Genomic DNA, 15,000 nt, shown 5'->3' on the forward strand with positions numbered 1-15,000 from the left:
CAGAAATTGTAGTCAGCATTTTGACATAAATGTTTTTCATTGAGTTTAACTTGCACTGAACCTGAAAGTTCGGATCAAGCATTCTGCCTCTGAAACGTCGACAAGTTTGCATTTAATGCAAATCAGTGCAATTTCCATATTCATCTGCATTCTGCACTCACAGTCTGAATTGACCTGGCAGAAATCACGTTTGATCATTTAAAATGACAAATAAAGAGACAAATTGCCAGGATTTGAGAGGAAAAATAGATTAATTTATTGTGCAAAGAATAAAAAAAAATGTTCCACAAAACATAAGCAAACAATTATATAATAATTCATAATAATGTGTAAGGCTCATATGATATTGGTAATATTTTTATGCTATATTCAGTCACAATAATGACCAAAACATGCTTAATATACTTAAAAAAAAAAAAAGACTGTCATATACAGTGTTACGAACTAAAAGTCCATTGGCAAGCAGAAAAAAAAATTCACCCATTTACACCCCACACGATTTATTAAAATTTCCTAATTCAAGATGACATTTAAACTTTCAGCATCGGAAATGAATTGTCTCAGCAATCATTCAGTGCAATGTTCCCATTTCATTTTTCCTCTTCAGTGCATTGGTCCAGAACGTCTAGCATCTTTTGTTGAATTTCGGTGACCCTCGGGTGCCATTTGTCTCTCCGCCGTCCTCAAATCGTCTTCAGTGGCGGCAGTGTGAGCCATCAGTGCCATTAGACCGATGTAGAACAGGTGGATGATGTGAGAGCAGCGGGCCTCCATCACCTTTTTGTTTCTTTGGCAGCTTTCCAGGTAAACCTGCAGGATGGGCTTCCCAAACATAGAGGTGCCCTTTAATCCACGGTAATACGTATCTAAGCTCATGTCCATCCCATCGCCCTCGTAGATCTTCACAAACTCGCCCATGTGACGATCTGAATTGTCAGGGTCCAGTTTAACTCTTTCCACCATGGTGTTAAAAGCATCGTACTGATGCTTGATAGTTTCCTCGTGTTTACCGTAAGTCTCGTTGATTTCGTTGATGCGAATCTTTCGCAGGGTCTGCTTGTTTTTCTCTGAGATGGTTTCTAGCTTCTCGTGGATCTGTTTGAAGTCCTTATCCATCTCATTGTCCTCCTCGTCCACGAGGCCTTTCCTGACCACTCCGACCACTGAAGTCACAATCCCAAAGAGAGGGTCAATGTTGGCGGCGAAGGAGGAGACTTTCTCCACGTAGCACAGCACTTTGACCGCAGTCACTTTGATCTGCTGTTTTTCTGCCATAGATGAGTCTTTGGTTCTTCTGGGCTTTCAGTCTTGGCTGATTCTGAAGCGAAAGGAAAACATGTTCTTAATGAATCGCTTAAAAACAGCACAGATCATAATGATAATTCAACACTTCCTGAACATTAAGGTTTCAAACTGGCATGCTTCCTTGGACATTCGATTTTAAAAATCCTCCAAAAAATGGTTTTGAATGTACTGCAATGGCTTTACAGTGCAAGCCCTTTTGGCAAAAGGAAAAGGTGAAAGCTGTCTTTAGCACTGTGTGTAGACTTTACAGAAAGGGCAATTCCACATTGCGACAGTTACTATTTTGCAACTAGCAAAGTCTAATAAGAGAATTGCCTTCTCTGTTTGAGCATAAATGTATACTAATATATTGGGTGTAAATATATATTGATGTAAACTTTCATTTAATTCAATTATAAAATAGTTCAGTGGAATTCAAACTGACTCAAATTTTACTTTGTGCACATTTTGTATTGTATATGCATATTAGTATATACAACATATTGTATATTGTCATGTTGTTAGCTTAGGAACATTAGTCTATGTTGGGATCATTTGCGAGTCAATCCTCTAGAAGTAGTAGTTTCCAAATTGGTTACTTGTGAGGTTTAATGACCATTAAATTCCAGCTAAAAAGACACTGATAGGAGTTCTATTGGGACTATGTTTTCTCTTTCTTTGACCGTAAAAGGCTGCTGTCCAGTTCTGAATCTGCGCTGTCCTGAGCGGTAGTTTTTCACGTGATCTTTTTAAAAATCTGAACTTTGAACGATACAAAGTCGAAATCTAAACCTACATACAAGCGTTCATTTTAATTTACAGATCTTTGCGCTTTCAGAATTCAGAAGCTCGCAGGAAGTACTGATTCGAATTCACTCATTATTTAACACTAATCAACAACCGGTTAGCAGAGGAAAACAAACAAAACTTTTAATACTACAATGCAGTTGATAAGCATGTTGTGCCTGACATACCCATTAAACCACATGGCAAAATGAATGATGTCATACTTGTGGTTTCGCTCAAGTTTTCCTTTACTATAAATGGAAAGATTTCCTAAATGCCAACTAAATGCTGAGAGTTTTACAGCTTTTTACAAACATACAGCTTGTCTGTTTGGCGAAATAGGTTTCTAGGCTGAATGAATGACAGGATGCCTTGTAAACGAGCTAACACAATTAGCTCAACAGTGAGTTGGACGAATAGCATCATTCAGTTGCACGAAGCAGCACAAATGTTCCATATTTACGTCACAGGATGCATGTTTAGTAAAATCTAGAAGCAGGATAATGTTCTAAGCTACGGATCTTACCTGTAAATGCGTCCGTAGCTGCTCAGTTCCTAATGCTGCTGCTGCTGCTGTTTTTGTACAAGCAGCCACCATTTCACTGTCCGGTCTGAGAAACAGCCCCTCCCCTCTTTGTCATATAAGGGTAGGGTGTGGGAGTGACTCATGCAACAGCAATGCCGATTGGTTTAGAAGGGAAAAAAAAAGTATGCAGCTTTTCCGCAATCCCCTTTCTGAAGAACACACACACACACACACACCCTGCACGGAAAATGGCTGCAATGCTGTTCTGCCGAGTTCTAGTTCATGGATCTTGTCACTTGTAGACAAGAATGAATAACTAGGCGGCAGATGAGTAAATAAGAGATCATTTGGTTTTGTCTGTGTAGAAAAAAAAAGGAGGAAATTCTGACTTCGACTAGTCTAATATTAATATATGAGTCAAAAAAATATATAGTGCGTGTGTATGTGGGAGAAAATAGTTTATAGGCCTCAGACATTAGTAGATAGGTTAGTAAAACTATTCTTACAGTCAATTAAATGCAGCAATTACATCAAATATTCTATTCATTCCACTCTCGCTTCTTGAATGAGGAGGTAAAAATTTAGGAAGCAGGTATGTCTTGTTGTGGCTTTTCTGGTTAAGTGAGAAAAACCCACTGAGGCGTAAACAAAGGATGAATATATGGTGAAAGGAAAGGCTGTCGGGCAACTGTGCGTGTCAACCGCCATTTAAACAGCTGTAAGAGTCAAGTTCATGACAGATGCACGCTGTGAGCTGGGCTTTCTGTGGGTTCGTTTTGTAAATAGAGTGCCGGCAGATTTCATTCAGCGGGTAACTAAATAACGCGCATTGTATGCTTAGAGAAAAAGGTCACATTTTCACTTTGTTTAACAAAGAATGAGTGCCGCTTTTAACCAGTTAAGACAGGAATGTGAAGTCTTACGTTGCAGTGAGAAAAACTGGATTTCCCAAATGGAGATCTTGTTTTCTTTCTTTCCAAGGTTCTGTAAAAAAAAACAACAAAAAAAAACGTTTAGTATATTCAAGGAAAAGCAAAGCATATTCAGAATGTTTTGGGTCAGTTATCTTTTGAAATTATAAGAATGACTACTGATATAGTTACGGTGTCATCAGATGATTAACACGCCATGCTATTGTTTTTCAGAAATATTTTTTCATTTACTTTTCCAAAGCAGGTATTACGGAAATATAATTCTGCAAAAGTATAAACATGGTTATACAATTAAAAAAATACGCAACTTATTTGCTAAATACTGTTAGGTTTACAGAGTGACGTCAAATTATTGATTCTTTTTTTTTTTATTGCGTCAAAGTACATTCTGGCTTACTAAATTATATAACTTTGCATGTGAATAATACGGTTTAACCAGAAGCTTAACAGTATGACCCTAAAAATATATGTTTTTATTAAAACTCAAAAAGCACTTTCAGAGAAGCAACATTTTCCCCAGAAAGATTTTGTTCAATGCGTTCCTGGGTCGACATATTTAGTTTACCCTGGAACAACATTTTAATCCAAAAATTTAGCCTTGGCCGTATCTCTACACCTAAACCTAACCTTACCTATGAGTAATGCCTAAAATCAGATTTAATTATATATGAATGATACCGATGTACTAACACTGATTGTAAGCCTTGTGTAACTTCACAAATTTGATTTTATTTATTTATTTTAATCTGATTTGCTAATCGCAGTGTTGTTCCTGGGTGAACACATTACGCACATCTACCCAATTTGTTTTATTCATCCAGAGGAGGGCAGTTTTTTTTTTTTTAGAAAAAATCAAGACATAAGACATAACATTAAACATTAAAAACTTTAAATATGGGATGAGAAAGAGAAAATGTTGATATGGCAAGATGATGTATCAATTTATCAGGTTATCAAGTCTTTTTTTTTTATATCACTTCATGGCTCAGTAAAGAATAAGATTTCAAAAAACAGTATTATAGCAATATTATATACACAGCAGAAACTGAGATTAGAAAGGTGGCATAGCAAATAAATGTCTGAACTACAACTTCTTAGAGTAAATAAACAGTGACACCATAAACAGTGATGTTATCAATGTTCTTTGATGTCAAAAGTACATTATGGCTCAATAAGTAATAAAGCCTCATGGGAATACTACAACCTAATTCTTCAGAAGTGTGGTTATAGTACCTATAAACATATAAAAGTTGATTTACAGACTGCTGTATGAAACTTTTTAACTGCAGTTGTCCTCAACGATGGACTTTAGCGTTTACACTTGTGCACAAGAGAAAACTTTGGAGTAGTTCTGTTCTACTAGTACTAGTTTTTGAGAGATGAGGTTGTGAATTAAAGTTCACAGAACAATTATGCTTTGTGATGTGAGAGTAGCTATAATGGGGTTAAAGCTCATTGAGTTGGCTATGACAGGACTGTACAGAGAGCGTACTGGAACAATTTATTTAGTAAAAAAAAAAACGTGTTTTAGCTCTAAATGAGAGAATGAATGCATGCCTTTACTGTTTTCATTTCCCATTAGAGACACAGACCCTTCTTCTGATCCATCCAGAGGGCAGTAATTTACATTTAAGATATCTGATAAAAACTGCTAACAGTGACAAAGTGATAGAGTTTCATTTACTCTGATGCCCCCAAGAGGACTCAAATTTAACCCTTTAAATGCTGAAATGTTTTAGGGTATGAATATCAAAGTTGCACCTACATCTTCCATTCTTCCATTCTTTTAGCATTTAACCCTTTAGTTTATCTGCTTTTGTGTAAAAACAATGTTTTGGGAAATCATATGGTTCATTTATATTAACTAAATTACTCATTTAAATACAATTCAGCTTCCCTCCATTTGCATGGACACCTGAGAATATAAAATCAAAAGATGAATCATTATCGATTAATCACTGAAAGGGTTAATGTGTCATCTGCACCAATGCCAAACTTACAGCAAAATGTTGTTATAGTTTTACAGTCTATGTAGATTAAATAAATGGATAATCATAATCTGTGCTGTGCTTTAACTAGTCCATGCCAAAAATTAAGCGAGGGCCCTCTAAAGTTACTAATCAGAGACTAGTCCATACTATGCGCTAACTAGTCCAATACTCTAGGTTTAACTAAAACAAGCAAATAAAAACAGTTCAGTTACAGTGTTTACACTCCACACTCACTCAGTTCAGACCAGAATCTGATCTCCTAAAGGTTCCTTTTAGTTTGCGATACCATTACTACTATTGATAATTGGTTGTTTACTTGCAAATATGATCATTTTCTCAGCAGTTTATTTGAAAATGGCTTTATACACTTGAACACAGTGGTAACCTACACAGAGTATCAGTGAGTCAGGAAGTAACCCGTCCCACCAGCTTTCACTCACTCTAAGGGCGGCCATCTTTAAAGCTCTCTAACAGTTCACTCAGAGAAGCTAATTTGTTGAAATGATCTCGCAAAATCACACAAATACATATAGATATCTATGATTTACATGCTTTCAGAACATCGGTGTGTGTTTTATCCATCAAGCACCATCATTTACACACTTCCTCTCTTTCTTTTCCACAGCACTGCCTGCATGTCAACTTGGCCACTTCCCTTGGACAGCCAGCCAAGGAATACAGACACAACAATTGCAGACCATCTCTATCAAGCCAGAGCACAACAATACAACATCTCCCTGTGTGTTCCCAACCAATGTGAGTATTTTAAAGAGTCTGAAGCCCATTTGGAGCAGCTCACTTCAGCCAGATGCTGCCTGCCCTGTTATAGCTCCCCCTAGCAGCTGCCTCCATATTTCCTTGTTTATGCTAACCATGATATCTATCCTCACCCTATACAGACACCATGCCAAGACCTGTAAAAATCCATACACTGGCATGCATTAGGGCCAATGTACATCCCAATGAGCCCATCCATCCATTAGTGGCCTGGCCATTAGAAAACACAGCTCCTCTTACCTCTTCAGATTGCTACCTCCCTCTCCAAAGTCCCAATCCGGACTGTACTTCTTCTTCCCAGCAAACACTGCAAAAGAGGCTCTTCCATTTTAGCTCAATATGGAGGTGTTCAAATTGGACTATACCATTTAAATTGGTGTACAGATGGCCCTGGAGCCTCAAAAGGGCCCTATGGCCACCATATAATGCAAGTCTCCACTTGCTCCATTGCAGAGGCATATATGAACCCCTATTGACCAGCCCCCTCCTCGAGCCACAGATGACCTCCCTAATGACATTCAAATTTTTCAGGCTTCCAACAGTCAGATAGTGTATACAGAGAGCCGACTGTCACTTCTGGAGGCAGCTGAGGCGCAGACAGCCTCCAAACAGGCCAGCTGCCAAGCTCTGCCCGTGGTTACAACTGGTGCAAGCTATTAATGGGGCTATTTATCAAAATAAAGCTTTAAATAATTAATTAAAGGTTAGAATGAACCAAAACGCGTTAAAATGGGGGAATGAAATATGAGCTATCTATTGCATATGCTGGCACAGAGTTAAAAAGGACACCTTTTCAATGGTGTCAATGTGTTTCCAAATAGGACACCAGTTTCTGCCTTTAATAAAGTTATAAGGAGCCTTAGCAGTGGAATTAGAGTCCAACTAGTGTTGAACCGTTATGAATAAATAAAACCTTATCATAATTTCAGAAGGCAGACATTTCCAATACAAAAAAATGCTCTAAAATGAGCTGTTCAATTATCTCTTTAATGCATGAATCGGCAATAATCATCCAGTAAAATGAGAAATTGCCAACAACTTCTGAAACATTTCTGAAAGTAGCCTATTTTATATTTGTTCAGAAACACAAAAGCTTTTTTGGGCGTTTTGTTTGTAAAATGGTGCAAACACAGGATGTACGTTTTAATTGTCATGGCTAGAATTTTCTGAGGTCTCAACATAAAATGCCTGCTGAAACTGAAAATAACTCCCGCAGAAACATTTAGGACAAAGGTATGAAGTGACAGGATTAAAAATATATAAGGTCAAAGCTATTATAAAAATCTAGCCTTGTTTTAAAGGTTTTTTAAATCTGCAATTGTAGTTCTGCACTTAATGCATTAGAAACTGATTTCTCAGTTGATAAATGAATGATTCAGTGTCAAACAGCTTTGTGCTAATCCAGTGTGTTCTAATCCAGTACCAGGGTGGTTTGTATTTCAAATAAATTGTCTTCATGCATTATTTAAGGTAAGCACATTTTCTACTTTAAAATCATTATTATTCCATCACCACCACTATTTTAACACTAAAAATGTTCAAATGCATTTCAATTTGAATTTCAGTTCAGATAAGATAATTAAAAGATCCTGGCTAGTGTCAGATTTTTTTAACAGTTTATTCAATTATATCTATGCACATTATATTGTGTTGTGCATACTTTTCCAGAAGTAGTCTACATTAAGTCTTACAACCCTCCCAATCTACTCACCCATCAAATTTCATTTTTGTTCGGCATATAAACATGTATATATATATATATATATATATATATATATATATATATATATATATATATATATATATATATACGTGGACAAAATTGTTAGTACCCCTTTGGTCAATGAAAGAAAAAGTCACAATGGTCACAGAAATAACTGTTATCTGACAAAAGTAATAATAAATAAAAATTCTATAAATGTTAACCAATGAAAGTCAGACATTGTTTTTCAACCATGCTTCAACAAATTATTTAAAAAAATAAACTCACAGAAACAGGCATGGACAAAAATGATGGTACCCCTAGAAAACACTGAAAATAATGTGACCAAAGGGACATGTTAATTCAAGGTGTGTCCACTAATTAGCATCACAGGTGTCTACAACCTTGTAATCAGCCATTGGGCCTATATATATGGCTCCAGGTAATCACTGTGTTGTTTGGTGATATGGTGTGTACCACACTCGACATGGACCAGAGGAAGCAAAGGAAAGAGTTGTCTCAAGAGATCAGAAAGAAAATTATAGACAAGCATGTTAAAGGTAAAGGCTATAAGACCATCTCCAAGCAACTAGATGTTCCTGTGACTACAGTTGCACATATTATTCAGAAGTTTAAGATCCATGGGACTGTAGCCAACCTCCTGGACGTGGCCGCAGGAGGAAAATTGATGACAAATCTAAAGAGCGGATAATCCGAATGGTAACAAAAGAGCCTAGAAAGACTTCTAAAGAGATTCAAGGTGAACTTCATGCTCAAGGAACATCAGTGTCAGATCGCACCATCCGTCGTTGTTTGAGCCAAAGTGGACTACATGGGAGACGACCAAGGAGGACACCATTGTTGAAAACGAATCATAAAAAAGCAAGACTGGAATATGCCAAACTACATGTTGACAAGCCACAAAGCTTCTGGGAGAATGTCCTGTGGACAGATGAGACAAAAATCGAAGTTTTGCCAAGGCACATCAGCTGTATGTTCACAGACGAAAAAATGAAGCATATCAAAGAAAGAACACTGTCCCTACTGTGAAACATGGAGGAGGCTCTGTTATGTTCTGGGGCTGCTTTGCTGCGTCTGGCACAGGGTGTCTTGAATCTGTGCAGGGTACAATGAAATCTCAAGACTATCAAGGAATTCTAGAGAGAAATGTACACTAGCCAGTGTCAGAAAGCTTGGTCTCAGTCGCAGGTCATGGGTCTTGCAACAGGACAATGACCCAAAACACACCGCTAAAAACACCCAAGAATGGCTAAGAGGAAAAAATTGGACTATTGTAAAGTGGCCTTCTATGAGCCCTGACCTCAATCCTATTGAGCATCTTTGGAAGGAGCTGAAACATGCAGTCTGGAAAAGGCACCCTTCAAACCGGACACAACTGGAGCAGTTTGCTCATGAGAGTGGGCCAAAATACCTGCTGAGAGGTGCAGAAGTCTCATTGACAGTTACAGGAAGCGTTTGATTGCAGTGATTGCCTCAAAGGTTGCGCAACAAAATATTAAGTTAGGGGTACCATCATTTTTGTCCAGGTCTGTTTCATGAGTTTATTTTTTTAATAATTCTGTTGAAGCATGGTTGAAAAACAATGTCTGACTTTCATTGGTTAACATTTATAGAATTTTATTTATTATTACTTTTGTCAGATTAAAGTTATTTCTGTGACCATTGTGACTTTTTTCTTTCATTGACCAAAGGGTACCAACAATTTTGTCCACGTCTGTATATATATAATAAAACAAAAGAACCTGTAAATGATTTCACTCTTTTCCTGGTTTTAACTGGTTCAGTTAATACGTGCAGTAGTGGTGTGCTATACAAACAAAACTGAAACTAAATAATAAAAACGCTTACCGGCTTCAAAAACTGAAGGAAAAGAAACAACTGGGAATATTTACAAAGCAATGAATCATTTAAACATTTCAAATGCAAGAAGCCTATCAGTGCGAATACTATCCGACATTCGAGCGCAGGATCATTTTTAAACATGCATCCTAAACTTATCCCAAGCAAACAAGTGAGTGAGTAAGGCTACACGCGCCCTGTGAAATCTGATCTAATGCGAAACATCGTGAAATCATCTGCAAATGATTACGACCTCTGGTGTGACGCTAGGAATTAAGACAATATACAAAGGCACAATAAAAAAAATAAATGTCAAACCGGGACTCACACACAGGTTTATGGTTCATGTAGATTGTGTTTATGTGTCGTGTCCGTCTGTTCTTTTGATGGACGTTCGCACAGCATTAGGTTTCTTATATGTACTTAACCATATTTTGGAGAAAAATTGTAGACAGAAACAGAGCCAAATCTCCTTTGAAGGGGTTACACGTTAATTAAATCTTACGCATGAACTGAATAAAAAGGCAAGCATGTTTATTTAAGAGTCTTGCATAAAATATCATTTTACTATTTTGTTCTTTTCTTTACTAAGTTGTTTTTCTTTCTTTTGTTGATTAGTTTTTGTGGAATGGAAATTATGTTTCCTAACGGTTTTTATTTATTTCATCAGCTTCTTCTAATTCGAAACATGCACATTATCAATTAATTAAAAAAGGTTACTGAACATTGTATAATATATCATAAATACAAATTAAAAAATCTGGCAGATTACGAGATGATCAAGGTGTAAGTGTCTTAAAATGACCATTTATTCATGTTTTATATTGGCTCTAAAACCTTTTTGAATGAAGCTTATTCTTTTTGTCATTAAAGCCAAACCACTGGATAAACTTAAATGTGTATTCAGCACCTGGTAACAATAATAATTATAAAGGTGAGTATCACTGTGCATAATGCTGAGTTAAAATCCTTATAGTCTTGTATTACACAACATACTGTACTATGAAATTACAAATAAAGCCTGTTACACCTCATTTCCAGTTGTCTTCTCCTATATTTCTTGTGTCCATATATGACAAATTGTGACTATACAATATAACCACTAAGTAAAAAAAAACTAATAAACAAAATAAACAAAAAAAACATGATTAATTATCCTACATGGTGTGTTTTAGTGGTAATGTCTGTTGATCAAAACCTTTGGTGTATTTTAATCATAACCTTTATCAGTATTATATAGAAACTGCAGTTATAATGTAATTTTCTGGTATTTTAGACAAAAGAGTTTATCCTATAATATCCTACTTTTCATGACTGCACAGAAAAAGATTTGGGAGCATTTGACATTTCGTTCCGTTTATAAACCATTCAGTGCTTAAGGGCTAAACGTAATGAACATTATATAAGACTAGACAGCCTTGCAAGATTTCTTCAGCAGTCCCTCATCAAGCATGATGCATCATACATGTGACATAAATGGAAAATTTGTGACAAACCATGGATGGTCCCACTTTATAGTGGCTTTAACTACTATACTTACATTTAATTTAATCATTTGCTTCAGTGCACTTTTTGTAGTTAAGTAGTAAAGGCCGCCTAATATAAAGAGTGACTGTTGGGTACTGTCCATGGTGCTGTAGCATTTCTGTCACATTCCTTTCTGTCACATTTGGATTTGTATAGGTAGGTGTGTAGCGTAGATAATGTAGTTTCTTTTTCTTTTATATTTGTTAGATTACTGAAAGTTAATGTACAGTTTGGTTAAGTTATCAGCACACGTGCCTCTAGAGTCACTGGGAAACAAAACGAACCACTCTGCAGTGAAAGTGTTTGTCAAGTACTCTCTAGATAGGGCTCATAAGTGCAGAGCGTAGTAAAGTATGATATACACACAAGCTTTTAGTGAGGTTTCTAAGCTTTCTGTTGTAATAAGCTTATGCTGGACGGACATGCAACAATGGCAAGAACAAAACCTAATCTATTTGACGAACTTTAGTGAGACACAGAGCCCACGGACTCTAAGGTCTTCACAGTCTATTTGAGACAATAGGGCGAGTTCATTTTTGCACGAGTTTAGTTTTGATTTTATTTTATTTTTGTTAAGACGCTAGTTCGGTTAGCTTTCTTCCTGCGTTTCTTCGTGTTCTTTAACAAATTTTATACACGTTTAACAAATTTCGACGCCCGAAGAAGTTGGAAAAAGAAAGCCATTTTGAATAAATCCAATACGTTCTCCAATAGTGTTTTAAAGGCGCCAACATATTAGTTTTATTTGTACTGTACTGAACCGTGTACAGTGTTTTACGTGATGTTTATGAACAACAGCTTTCTTTTTGTTCTTAAAAGTCGTTTTAATAAAAGCAGTATTACAACAAATAACCCGACGTTTAGCTATAACGCTCATAATTCAACGCTTTCGCCGTTTCTGAGGCAGACAACTCTCTTCTTCCGTTGATCAGACACTGAGAAGCGCTACGTCCACGACACAGCGCCTCCCAGCGGTAAAGGATCACTTCATTTGGATGCTTTACATTTCTGTTTTAAATTAAAAATTATAGACACAAACGAGAAATGGTAAAACAGATTTTATCCAAGTCAAAACTAGACTAATGTACAGAGTAAAAACCGTTGGGCGCCGAGAGTTTCGCGCGGTTTTTTTTTGAGGAGAGGAGAAGCGTTCAAAAAGATACTGACGAAAACAAAAAAAACTACCGTCTAAAACTTGTTTTAACCTTAGTTAGCAAAACTATCCCCTTTGAACTGAGTGCATTTTTGCCCGTAGCTTACTTTATAATTTACAAGTTACAAGTTCTTTAAAAAAAAGTTGATTTATTACAGATAAAGTAGAGAAACGGTTGATATTGCAGTATCGCCAACCTACCACCAGAGGGAAGTATACATCTGACCAAACAGCGGTGGACGCAAAGCTGACCAGCTCGCGGCCATCCAACTGTTTCAGGTTTGAACTCTTCATTCCTCCACCTTCGCAAATATCGATTATTTTTGTGTGTGTGTGTGTGTGTGTGTGTCGATGGCATCGTCCAAACAGCTGTCAAAGCAGATTACTTTCACAATATTGCCTTAGGCTGAACACGTAGTCGCCGACGAATGATGCAAGTGCTTAGCCAGTGCTAAGCGTTGTTGAGTTATTGTGCGGATAATAAGTATTTTTAATATACACCGCGCTCTAAAAGTTTGGAAACACCCCTGGCAATGTGTGGTTTTGTATAATATCAGCATGAATCCTTATCGTTTTGGTGCAAATAGCTTACTGTAGGCTAAATAAATTGACGTTATCATTGTAGACCATTTTGATTACATAATAATGGCAATATATGCATGTTAAAGTTGAGGTACTATGGGAGGAACTGGACCGTGATGACTGTAAGAAGTGTCCAACCAGTGTGAATCATCTTTGGGCAAACCTTCAGGAGGCTTGGAGTAATATATCAAGTATATATAAACTGACAGCTCGGATGCCCAGATTATTCAGAGCTGCTAACTGTGGATATTTTGATTAATTAAGTATTTTCTATGTGTAATCTGTTTATGTAGTACAATACGTTTTCCTAATTTGATTTGTGTTGTCCCTTATCAGTGCAAAAGCATCACAATTTAAACCCCACTTTTCTGGGGCATTTCCAAACTTTTGGAGGACAGCGTACATGAAGAATATTTTGTTTCTGGTGGAAAAGTTTAGCAGAACGCTCCCTTCCATATGCTATTAATACAATGAAAGTGAATCAGAACAAACCCCCGTCAAGCTCCAAAAGTAATGAATGGATGAATTAAACATTTTAAAATTGCGTTACATTTTATTCATATTTAAAATAAATGTAATGTAATTTAATTTATTGTTGTTTCATATGTTATTCACGTCACGGTTTGCGGCAACATGAAAGTGAGTAAAAAAAAATAAATAAATAAATATTCCGGTGAATTATTAATTCTTACTGAGTTTAAAATACCAGAAGCATCGTTATTTACAAATGTTCGCACAAACACAAATCTGAAACATCACACTTTCCCCCATGTTAGTGACAGCGTTGGTTTTATCAGAGGATGCGGTAGCATGTCAGAAGGTTTTATCACTCCCGAGGCATGGCGTGGTTGTTCGGTGAAGTGACCCGGATTCTAAAGCAAAGTGGTGGAGGTGTTGTGGAGTGGGAACGGGGTGGAGGGGGGGCTCGTACGATGAGAGTGGATTAAGGGTGGAGGATGGGGGTTATGGGTGATGCAGTTTTGCAGCTGTGCGTGTGCTTCTGTGTCTGTGTGTGATTACGGGGGGCAGGAAAGGTTCAGAAGTGTTGGAGCAGAAAATCTCTCTTCTCTCTCCTCCTCCTCTTTCTCTTTCTGTCACCGGGCCAGACGTAAAGCAACAGCAATTTGTGCGATTTCACAGCTCACTGGATCCCAAAAACTCTGACAGCCTTATACTGAGAAAGGAAGAGGAGCGAGGAGAAATGGAGGGGTAGAATGATGTTATGAACTGAACGAGGGGATTTGAAGGGCCGGGGAAAATGGAAATATGTGGGATGAGGAAAACTGTGGGATGAGGAAAAAGTGGCGAACCAGAAACGGCACTGAAATTGTTCACAGAGACAAAAATGTTAATTGAAATATTGATATTAATAAGAATTTATAACTGCAACAGTCAAAAATATGATAACTGTATGGTTATTAGATGCATTTTATTATTATAAGCATTTCAGTTGATTCTATATCTATCTATCCATCTATCCGTCTATCTATCTATCTATCTATCTATCTATCTATCTATCTATCTATCTATCTATCTATCTATCTATCTGTCTATTTGTCTGTCTGTCTGTCTATCTGTCTATCTATATATCTGTCTATCTATCTGTCTATCTGTCTATATCTATCTATCTATCTCTATCTATCTGTCTATCTATCTATCTGTCTATCTGTCTGTCTGTCTGTCTGTCTGTCTGTCTGTCTGTCTGTCTGTCTATCTATCTATCTATCTATCTATCTGTCTATCTGTCTGTCTGTCTGTCTGTCTGTCTATCTATCTATCTATCTATCTATCTATCTGTCTATCTGTCTGTCTGTCTGTCTGTATGTCTGTCTATCTATCTATCTATCTATCTATCTATCTATCTATCTATCTATCTATCT

General features: G+C 36.9%; 1 protein-coding gene and 3 long non-coding RNA genes across 5 annotated transcripts in view; 3 read left to right on the forward strand and 1 right to left on the reverse strand.

Moving 5' to 3' along the window:
• The window catches only part of LOC122360692, a 12,281-nt gene extending 5,753 nt beyond the window's left edge, over positions 1-6,528 (forward strand). For both annotated transcript variants that reach the window (XR_006252829.1, XR_006252828.1), the window contains exon 3: positions 6,145-6,528. This is a non-coding gene — a long non-coding RNA (uncharacterized LOC122360692). The remainder of the gene's footprint in view (positions 1-6,144) is intronic.
• Positions 1-6,614, reverse strand: part of rpz (rapunzel) — an 8,873-nt gene extending 2,259 nt beyond the window's left edge. The window contains 2 exon segments of the mRNA XM_043261507.1: positions 3,520-3,580; positions 6,537-6,614. The gene's annotated coding sequence lies outside the window, so the exon portion shown is untranslated.
• A 406-nt stretch (positions 6,615-7,020) lies between these two features.
• On the forward strand, positions 7,021-10,892 carry LOC122360693. Its single transcript, XR_006252830.1, has 2 exons — positions 7,021-7,766; positions 10,732-10,892. It is a non-coding gene; the product is annotated as an uncharacterized LOC122360693 (long non-coding RNA).
• Positions 10,893-12,757: 1,865 nt separating this feature from the next.
• Positions 12,758-15,000, forward strand: part of LOC122360132 — a 14,331-nt gene continuing 12,088 nt past the window's right edge. The window contains exon 1 of the long non-coding RNA XR_006252770.1: positions 12,758-12,817. This is a non-coding gene — a long non-coding RNA (uncharacterized LOC122360132). The remainder of the gene's footprint in view (positions 12,818-15,000) is intronic.

The sequence above is a fragment of the Puntigrus tetrazona genome, chromosome 16, assembly GCF_018831695.1.
Source record: "Puntigrus tetrazona isolate hp1 chromosome 16, ASM1883169v1, whole genome shotgun sequence".
Classification (NCBI taxonomy): Eukaryota; Metazoa; Chordata; class Actinopteri; order Cypriniformes; family Cyprinidae; genus Puntigrus; species Puntigrus tetrazona.